At 39.0% G+C, this 11434-nt stretch overlaps 1 long non-coding RNA gene across 2 annotated transcripts in view; it reads left to right on the top strand.

The window, feature by feature from the left end:
* The first annotated feature begins 3804 nt into the window (after nt 1-3804).
* LOC120803469 overlaps nt 3805-11434 on the top strand; it is a 47962-nt gene continuing 40332 nt past the window's right edge. For both annotated transcript variants that reach the window (XR_005709343.1, XR_005709344.1), the window contains exon 1: nt 3805-3937. This is a non-coding gene — a long non-coding RNA (uncharacterized LOC120803469). The remainder of the gene's footprint in view (nt 3938-11434) is intronic.

Here is an 11434-nt window from a genome sequence, read left to right as displayed (position 1 = left end):
TCCAGGAAGTTAGCAGCAGGAAAATAACTCTGAGCATGTGTACTATAAGTTATCGTAAGCAATTTTTTGATTTAGTTTAGTATTAGAGGGCTTACTGAACGGCATGATGTATTTTAATACCCACAAAAAAGTATAAAGACTTAGTACCTTAACTTAGTAACTTAATACCTTAGAAACATGTTCTCCAAAACAGTAGAAATGTCCATTAATGGTAAAGTATTATTGCAAACAATCTTAACCAAAACTAGATCTTGCCATGGAATAAAATTTTTTTTTGCTATAAACTGTTGTCAATAATCTAATTTCATTTCTATTAAATATTTGTTTATTATATAATATAATACTATAAGTATTATATCAGTATGATTCATGGGACATTAAGATGTTTTGATAAAATGGTGGGCACTAATCTTGTAAATCCAGGTTGATATTGCTAATAATAGTAATAACAATTAAACGAAACCCAATTTCAGCACCAAAAGCAGTTGTAGACATTAGCCACATCCCTCTGATTACCGGAGACAGAGACACGTCTGACTAAAGGAGAATTAAAGAATTAAAGTGTAATTCTTAATTTTCTTCTATATGAATACAGACCAGAATGGTTTTTGGAAAATAACAAATACTGATCACCCAAAAAAAAGTTGCGCTGTTGCACCAAAACACAGATAAGTAAGCGTGAGCCACCGCTGCAAAGACTGAACTGTGTATTATAACATTTGTTGTTTATATATGATTGTAAGTTAATTTTATATTTATTAATCTTTAAAAAATGTCTCATGTTTATGTTATGTGAAATGTTTTAGTTCTCGGGTTTTACGCTTCAAGATGTGTATAATTATAATAAAAAATGTCTTTTATTTCACATTAATGAAGAAAAATGTCTGCAGATTTTTGAAAGTGCAAGTGCTGTAAATTGACATCTCTACCATTTGCTAAAGGCTCATTATTAAAAAACTGTGTGTAGTAAGTTGAGAAAAAAAAAAAGATTTCATTGATAGTGCCCCAGGGAACTAAGACATGCAGAATTTTCCACTGCTTTTTATGCTGTGAGACTGTTAAAGGGCTAAGACATTATCCAAAGTGGTAGAACAATATCCAGCTCTGCTTCTCGGTGCACAAATAAAGAGCTTTTAATATTTGCTCTTGGTGGTCGAGGCGTGAATTTATCTTGTGTTTCCTTGAGGAAAACAACATCAGAATAGCCCTGCGGTAGGGGAAACCATCCTGTGAGCCATAAAGTCCCACATTCGATCCTCATAACCCCCAGCGTCCACCTTGCAGAAGAGTTCTTTTAATCAGGACTCTAAATCTTTACTGGGTCCACGAGCAGCTGACCCTGCCATCTGACCTTCCTGGTGGGGGAAGCAGGCAGTAACACACCAGCTCAGGGATCGATAGAGAATTAGAAAGTTCACAAGCCATATTGCCGCCACTCGTTGATCACATGGGAAAGACAGCAGTCGACGGTAATCCCATGAAACGGTGATTAATGGGACAAAATGATGATCTGCACCAACACAATCATTCTTATCCCTCTTGGGAGCGCTCTCCGTTATTTTTTAAGTAAGGGATGGTAGTTATTGCACAAATTTAACATGTATTTCATCAGATTTGTTGAGCATTCCCTCACAGCAAGCCGCATCCAGGGAAGACCAGGTCGTCTTTTAAGGAATTCTCAGCACAAAGGGAGGTATCCGTGTCCAGTATGTTGTAATAGTGTTATATAATTCATGTGAGGACTCCCACAGTAAAGGCTTCTGGTGTATTCCCCAGTATCATTTTATTCTCCAAAACTAACAGTCTACAGCCATGCTAGCGCTTTCTTTGAGGTTGTACTTAGGCACAGAGTGTTTTGAGCTAACATTCTCATAATGACAATGCTAACATGTTGATCAGAGGTGGGCAAGTTACTTGGAAAATGGAATTGATTGGTCATTACGTATTATTTATTGGAAAAAATAATTGCTCATTACGTTCATTACAGCTCAGCTCTGTCAAAGGTGCCCTCCAAAGTCTCATAGGTTAACTTTCACATTTGGTCTAAATGTTGTATTTCATTTCCAGCGTTTGAGGTGGTTTACACCATCTCCGCTTGGCATCATGCTTTAGACCTATGCTGAGCACCACTCACATTAAAATTCAGATTGATCAACGCTATCCCATAATTCTTTTCTGCTCTGGTGGGAGCATTGTCACAAAGCACAAGTGGCCATCTAGTTGTTTGATGGGCATGATGATTATTTCAACCATATGCCAAGGCTTTCCAAAGCACCTGATCTGAACCCAGTATCAGGCAGGGATGTACTTGAGCCGAAAACACTGTTTGCCACTGACAAACCATTTTTATTGACACTCTCTTTATTCATTATTTGCTCCTTTATCTCTCTCTGTTAGTCCTTTTTTTATCGCTCTCATCTTGGCCATTCCTTAAAGACCCCCATACACACACACACACACACACACACACACACACACACACACACACACACACACACACACACACACACTCCCAGTCCCAGTTCCCTCTCTCGCCCCCCAACCCCCACCACTACCCCGTTCACTTGATTACATCGAGCCAGAGTCGGGGAAAGTGTCACTATGGAAACAGGGGCAGAGGCAGTGGAGGGCTCTCTATGGGAGAGAGGGGAAAAGAGACGAATAGAGAAAGAGAGAAAAAGACTGGGAACCGGCCGGTGTTAAGGAATCCACGAGTGGTCATTTGACGCAAATCTCCCAAAAAAAAAAAAAGGCAGGTAACAAATTATTTTATTCACAGGTCAGTGATGGAAATGCACTGCTGGGTGGTATAATTTCATCCAAAGCACCTTACTGTGCCATAAGTGCATTTCTCTTTTATTTCAATATTTGTCAGTCCAGCTACGAGTAACGTACCGGATATAATGAGATATGATCACTAAATTTATAAAACATGAGCAAGCTTTCCCACTTATGATATTGAGCTTTAGCCCCATACACACGGTGTGAATTGTCTCCTCTGCTTCTATCTATCTACATCTCTCCCTCTGCGATTGGTATTATTTTAATAAGGGAAATTAATATTTCACCTGTATAATAATTCACCTGATCTACACACAAAAACTGAGCAACACTGGGCCATCATCTGAGTCCGCAGTAGAGCTGAAAGGATCAGTCGATTACTCAGTTAGGACAGAAAATGAATCAGCTGTTTTGATAATAAACAAATAATTTCTGACATTTTTCAAGCAAAAATACCAAACATTTGTTTGTTCCAGTTTCTAAAATGTGTGGCCTTTATCCTTTTCTTTGTCTTATATTATAGTAAACTGAATAGCTTTGGGGTTTTGAACTGTCGGTTGGATAAAACAAGCAACTTGAAGACATCAGTCTGGATTCTTGAATTCTGGCCTTTTGTAGAAAAAACAATGAATAGATTAATTGGAAAAATTCTCATATAATGAAATTAATTGTGCCGTATTACATCATTTACAGTCATCACATAGATTTTAGACTTTCTGAACCACGGAATACAGAAAGCTCACCCTACCAGATGTTTAAACACTGACATTTTGAATTCTATTTTAGCAAAACAACAGTCTGTAGAAATAGCTGAAAGTAATGTTAAAATCCTTGATTTCCTTTGTCACCCTTGAGTTTGAGGAATATGGTGATGTAAGAGAAAGGAGAAACGGGAGGGAGCAGGTTAGAAAAGGGGAGGAGTAAAAAGAGGAGGGGGGGGGGTCAGCATGGGAGGGAGGTATGATAGTGAGAGGGGCTGAGACAGTACCAGAACGAGCCAGAGGCAGGGAGGAGGCAGCGAAGGAGCAGCTCTCCTCCTGAGTCCCCATCCCAGCTAAGACACAGAGACGGAGAAGGACGGGAGAAGTCGACAGTCCTGCCTCACCAGTGCATCCCAGCAGCTTCTCAAAGTTAGAACCAAGAAGTCCGCTTTGAGGTACGTCACCTCTCACTGTTTCTGTCTGAGCCTCTCCTCCTTTCATCTTTATCAGGACCGTGGACCAGCAGTAGTAAGGCGCTGGGGGTGTTAAGTAGTGTGTCTGTGTGCAAAAATCCTGCCAAGTACAAGGTTTTTCAGCATACGGTTGCACTGTGGCTGTGGATGTGTGTGTGGGGGAGTGGAAGGAGCAAAATAAGGTCTAATTCATCAAAATGTCAGCGGCGATTCTGCTGAGATGTAGTTTCTTTGACATTTTGAAGACAAAACATTTCCTGTAGTCCGACTCATTCACGGCACAGTGTGACCTGATGTTACAAAGGAGGCTGAAAAGAGTTGATTGCATCATATACTAGGCTCGGATGTTGTTTCTGTTCTTCTCATCCCTTTACTCACAGTTATACAGTTGGTGTACCGAACAGAATACATCATTAAGAGCTGTGAAAATGAGCTTCAATTCTATTTCTCACTTGCATGTGCACCACCAAAGCTTGCAAGTCTCATCTTTTGTCAGGAATTCGTTTTACAGTAGATTACTGTTTTTAAAATTGTCACATTTTTTTTAACCTAATTTTTATAAATAGGTGTTAGATTTTCTCTGCTTTTGCTTTATGAATCTGCTCCTTCCATCTTAACGTATTTTAGTAAATAAGAGTATATATTTTAAAATGTCCTATGCCATTCCTTACGCGTGAAGAAGAAATGATTAAATACAGTTTTCAACACAACCACAGTCAGTAAATAAACGTGAAAATGTGACACTTATCTAAAACCACATTTTATGCAAACCGGCTCTGCAGCTAACAGACTGTTTCTCTGACCTAAGTCTCCTTAGTATGTGTCAACCACTCTCTTCATTAGTGCAATTAAGGGCGGTCTGATGTTATCAGGCACATTGGCAGTATTGATCTGCTAACCTGTTCTCAGGGAGGCAATAGCCCAGACAAGATCCTGGTCTTACTTTTTAACTCTGCTCTTCATATAGCAGATACCATTTCAGAACAGAGTGGAGAATTATTGAGTCGACTAGCGCAGGGACAGTCTTTGTGCAGGTGTCATGATGTCATACTAGCTGGACCCTCTCCTTCCTGGCTGCACGGGGAAAAAAATCTTAACATTAGAGAGAGGAAGTGAACTGTAATAACGGAGAACCATGGCAGAAGATTAAAATATGGTGGTAATCTGGTGATTTGGTGTAATAATTCCAGTCCTTTTTAAAAGCACTTTGGCATGTGAGTCTGATATGTAATTCGAACTGTGTGCTTTATAAGGATCATTTCACGTGAAATTCAAGAAGTGGAGAAAGCCGGTGCCTGTGGCACCGTGGTCTGGCAGGAGCTGTGCTGTGGCTGCATAACATATGATGTCATGCCATTTTGGCTGCTCTAGCTGATTTTAAAACAAACTACTCTTGATAATTCACAAAGAGAAGGTGGATTATACTATAAAATACATTTAAAAAACGAAATACACTTGACTCTGTTGACTCTTTGTGGGACTGACCAAAAACGTTCCTGATTGCAGCAGTTAATTCTGTAATTTCCATAATTTCTTTTTACCGCTTTGCTCCAACTTGCATAATAATTCGGTGGTTTAGCAGAGAAAGTGCTTCATTATTAATTTTCAGCACGTTTACTAATATTCTCTGTGTAATCTCAGCTCAAACAGTGTTTATTTCCTCTATGAAAAAATTCAGTGTGTTTTGCATAATATCTGTTGACAAAACCATGAAATACAAGTCTATCCTACTACATGTCTTTACTGAGACGACATACAATTGCAATATTTAGCCCGTCATTTTACAGATTTGACTTATTATCCTGTTATTAAGCGTATGATTGAGGATTAACACACAGAGCCATATAGGTTTTAATACATATTACTAGGTCTGCAACTAAAAAGTATTTTCATATCGATTAATCTGCCAATTATTTTCTGGATTCATTGATGAATCTTTCTATAAAATGTCAGAAAACAGTGAAAAATGGTTTCGAGAGCCCAAGGTGACGTCTTCAGGCAAATTGCCCAAAACCCAAAGATATTCAATTTATAGTCACGGGAGACTAAACAGCAAGTATTGGCCTTTGACAGGCTGGAATGGCATTTTTGCTCAGAAACCTAAGGGCCTAAATGATTGATCGCTTATTAAAGTTGTTTTCTGTTGATTGGCTAATCAATCAATCAGAGTCTTGTTTCAACTCTCTATATATTACATTACATACTATAAAGCGATTGCAGTTGTTGCAGTGTTGAGGTCAGACTGCAAACTGTCGTCCTACAGTAGATATATGTATTCATGTGCCTGTGGGCAGCATCTGTGTATGTGTGGACATGCATGTGGATGGCAAAGAAAGTGTATGGAGATCAATGCAAGCAGCTGTTCTCTCCACACTTCAAACGCCGCTCTGTTGTTGGCGCGGCAACGCTCCGACAGGGCTCGCGCAAGGGGATCAAAGGCTAATGAGACAGCCATCGCACAAACGCACCCGGCAGACCCATGAATATTGATACGGCTCAGGAGAGAGATGGAGGCAGGGTGTCTTCACTCGCTCAACAGCAGCCTGATAAATTAAAGAGGGGGAGGGGTGCAAGCGTACTGTATGTTGGAAAGACTTTGGGGTTTAAAGCATCACCAGAATATGTGGCAAAGTATCTATATTTCACTTTTAAGAAGCTTTGAGTATTGTAGCTGCCCCTTTGCTTAAATCAAATTACATTACAGTGAGTGTATCGTTCCAATACTATGTGTCCAAAGTCCTACAACAACTCCCACACTGCCATTAACCAAGTCCAAAAAATGATTAATGTACCGAAGTTTCTTAAAGACCTTGATGGAGGCCTGTAGTTAAGTAGAGCTAAAATGATTAGCCCATTAATCGACGAAGCCCCTTTCACACAAGACAAAAAACCCACTAACACCCACTAACGTCTGGCTTTTGTCGTCAGTGGGAAAGGGTACAATCTGCGTTCATTACCGATCGACAGTGATGGAAGCGTGACACCTGGGTGGACACGCAAATGTTCGCCCCTTTTCCGGCGCTATGCTACGATGCACGTCGTAGTTCCGGACGTTGGCGCGTAAATAGCCAGGAACACGTGTTGTTTTTTTACAGTCTACGTGCCGTCTCAGCCACAAATTCCATCCGTCACTGTCTCCAAACTCGACAGCGTACGAACGTCGTTCGTCGTTCTGCTGTCTACTAACAATGTTTTCCGGCACGTTTGTGACGTTGAACGTGACACACCACGGAAAAAAAAATACAGAAAGGCAAACTTGTCTCCTGTCAATGGGAAATGAATGGAAATCGCCTTTTTTTAGGTGGTTTACCACGTTTATAAATACCCACATATACACACTAATTTTGGTGTAAAAGGGGTATTAGTTGCCTGACAGAAAATTAATCGGCTACTACTTTGACAGCTGCTTAACTGTTGCTTAAAGTTCCTGAGTACTGGAAAGGTGTCCCTCTCTAACCTTAATATTTATGACTAAACATGTAAAAATTAAAGTAAAATTTTGAAAGATAAAAAAAACATTCTTAGGTGGATTAGATCATTCATTAAGAGTTTAACACGTGAAAACCCATCTTATCTACTTCATCTAGGCTGTTTTTGTTTTCATGTGGAACCCCACTGCTAATGGTAAGAGGCTGATTGAAAAGCATTTACTGCCTTTCTTTGTTTTATGTCATTGTAAAGTGAACATCTTTGGACAGTTTGTGCAATGGACCATTTTTCCTGATTTTCTCTCATTTCACAGCTCAGAAAATTGATCAATTAATCAAAATAATAATTTGCAGATTAACTGATAACAAAAACAATTCTTAGTTTTCCCTCCTAATCAAATAAGGCATATTTTAGCACCCTGTGAAGAAAGCGTCTCGAGGAATGCACAAGCCTGCAAATCTAAGAGTGACACGGAAAAACATCTTTTCTATCTGTGCCACGCGATATTTCTCCTTTTACCTGAAGTCAGTTGAAATATGAGGACAAAATCCACGTCTGAGCGGCCTAGTTGGCCACTCTTTAATCACTACTGCAGTTGGTAACCGAAGTGTGCAGATTCTGTCCCATCAGAGTGAAGCTGATACAATATTTGTCTTCTTCTCTGTCTAATGTCTGCTAGGACAGACGCCACTGAGTGTACGGTCGCCCGAAGGTAATATGTCCCCCACAAAGTAATGCGTTGCGTTTCTTACCTCGGGGTGGTGTATTTTTTAGCAGCACAGTTAACCTCATAAGTGTCACTAGTTTGTTTCTCCCAGTGGTAGACGGCTACGTGGCATGTTAAAATTAGCTCCCTCTCTTGCATTATCTATCTAAACATTGACAAGCGTCTTCCCCCTCTGGCGAAGATGCCAAAGGTGACATTTAGGATTTCACCATCCAGCACGTCCAACTGAAACGTAAAGACAATGAAATTTTTTCTTTTTTTGTGGGTGATATGTCTTTTCAGCCCATTCCTGCTGTCAACAGGCAGGCAAATACACCGGAGGGAGGACGAGTAAAGCGGCAGGCAGAGAGGGAGAGGGAGAATGATGCGGCAGGAAGGCCGTCCACAGTACGTGGGCGACTGTGCCTCCATCTTGACTCAGACTCGTAAATCAAGCCTCCCCTCCAGGGCCTATCTTCCATTCTCAGACCTTCACAACAGCTTGTTCTCCAGTCTGTGACGAGAAGGGCTGTTGTCACAGCAGCCATCGATCGTGTGGGATGAGTTTGTTGGACCGGGGGATTTCACCCATCTGAGCGCGGTCACTGAAGTGTTCCGTCTTGTCTCTGTGTCTGTGGGCTACATGTCCTGTCGAATGCACCGTCACTACTAGCCACTGACAGGTGCATCTCAGAGATTCAAGACCAAAATATGATCTCTGGGATTCCAAGTAAGAGAAGTATTGTGGGCTGTCTGGATGATAGCATTTTTTAGACTGGATCCTTTAAATGTAATGTTTTTCCCAGCCATTTTTGTATGGATTAAACAAACAAAATATAACGTTTTATTTAGTGAGGTTTATAGGTGCTGGTAGGCGGAATGTGTTACCTTTGGACAGAGCCAGGCTACCTCTTTCCCTCTGTTTCCAGTATTTATGCTAAGCTAAGCTAACTGCTGCTAGCTCGAGCTTCATATTTACCGAACAGATGTGAGAGTGATATCAATCTTCTCGCATAAGCCTACTTCCTAAAACGACCAACTATTCCTTTAGCATTTAATATCAAAGATCTTTATATTAGGATATTAGGATCTTTAATTAGTATACAGAGTCATCAGAGAAACTAATACTTGCAGAGAAAACATTCCAACCAATTTAAACACAGTGCAGTTTATTAAAACTGAATATCTTTGGCATCTGCAATTGTTATTAATGCCAACAAAATTAACACCATAACAAAAATGACAAGAAAAAACACACCTACAGTATGTTTGTGGAAACAGGGTCATTAATCACTTCAAATTAGACTATTTGTTGTTCAATCTCTGTGGGTTCAGTGTTTACTCTGCTACAGTGCATATGCTAATGCGTCTCAGATGATGTTCAGACACAGTGAACATGTTTGTTAATGTGCTGGACCAGTGTGTATCGAAGTAAACCCAATGCAAAGAGGTGAAACTCTGAATAATCCTCATTATTTGCAGATTCTTTGATCTGTTTGACCTATAAAGCAAATAAACAAAGACGAATATGCTTTAAGAAAACCTTAAGGCAATGGTATGGTGAAACTAATTCAGAGTTCATTGATTCGCATCAGTTTGCTTCCTTGGGCCTGCTGCAATATTATGAAATCTACAGCTGTATGTTAGAATCTCTTTGGTGTTGCTCCTATTGCTGCTGGATTCATACATGACTAGACTGACAATATGTTTTAATGAGTAGAGGGATGAGTAACTAAATGTAAATCAAATCAAAATGAAAATTTGATTTCTGGATAGTGGTTCTAAAAAAGAAAAGAAAGTTTATCACTGCACAATAATGGATTTCTGATAATATTCTCAGCCAAGTCAGACTGCTCTACAACCAAGTAGTTAAAATATTCACCAGCTCTCACTCCTCCCTTTAAACACCAATTAGTTGAAGGTTTCATGGAAATCAGGGACAGCATTTGATCTCCTCATGTCGTTTTGAATTCAAGAGGGAATAAATTACACAAATTTGACAGTTCCAAAATTAAACGCCCCATGCATCTGACACCCCTGTCAGGTGAATACTTAACAAGCTAAAATCCGTAATTATGTGATTTTATTTAATTTAATTTTATTATTTATATTTCACACCTTTAGTTTATTTGACGCATGCGCACACAGAGAGTCTTTCTTCTGTTTCATTTTCATTCAGTTACAGTGAAAAAAAAGACATATTTTAAAAGCTGATATCTGATTTATGGCATGGAAAGGTGTGGTTTACTTATAAAAGATAACATTTTTAACATAAGGTTTAAATATCAAAAAAAAAAAAAAAAAATTACATAGCAATCTTAACTCTTTCATCATGCAGAGGTACTGAAAAATAATCATTTTTGAGACTGAAAAGAATTTCGTCTCACCAGTCTCAGAAGCGCTATGTAAATTAAAATGTATTGAAAATGATAATAGCAGTAATATTGCCCCACCATGTCACCAGTGCCTCCAGATTCTTTGTCCTCAGGCAGTTTCAAACCATTTCTTCATCTTGTTTCCTCACCCTGAAAGCTTAGTTTGTGAAACTCCACCAGCGCTGCACACAAGAGCACTCCCACTCAACCTCCCAGCCTGCTGAGAGCACTTGAAAGCAATTTTCTTTTAATCAAGTTCACTATAAAGGCCCCTCTGATGCCAGCCTCAGCAACACTACCATTTTGTTTTTTCACCTCCATCTCTCTCTACATCATATTGATTTCTTCATGAGCACTATGAAATACTGTTTACTGATATAATGAGAATTCTCTTTGAGTTTTTGTTCTTGTTCTTTTGTTCTTTCAGGACAGATACAAATGTAGGTACACTTTCAGGTGGCGGCCTCATTTATGCAAATATCTGCATCTACTTTAGAGAAACAAATATTTTTATTATGCTGCAGCAATGTCCTTGCACTGCAGGTTGATGACCCTAATATATATATATATATATATATATACATATACATGGATTTCTACATTCCTTAAACCCAGGATTGAAGAAGTATTCAGAGCTTTACATAAGTAAACGTACCAATATGTGTAAAAATACTCCTTTAAAAGTAAAAATCCTGCATTCAAAGTCTTATTTAAATAAAAGTATTCTGATCAGAGTTTTATAAAGTTTTTCAAAAGTACTCATTATTAGGGATACAACTAAGTTATTTTCATTATTTTCATAATTGATTAATCTCCCGATTATTTATTAATTATTAATCGAGATTATTTTCTCGATTAATTGTTCAGTCTATTAAATGTCAAAAAGTAGTGAAAAACGCCCATGAAAACTTTCCACAGCCCAAGGTCTTCAGAGTATTTCATTTGTCCGAACATCAGTTCAAAACTCAA

Source organism: Xiphias gladius, chromosome 2 (assembly GCF_016859285.1).
Source record: "Xiphias gladius isolate SHS-SW01 ecotype Sanya breed wild chromosome 2, ASM1685928v1, whole genome shotgun sequence".
Taxonomy (NCBI): Eukaryota; Metazoa; Chordata; class Actinopteri; order Istiophoriformes; family Xiphiidae; genus Xiphias; species Xiphias gladius.
The sequence above is the reverse complement of the archived record's forward strand: the minus strand, read 5'-3'. Positions and strand labels throughout refer to the sequence as shown.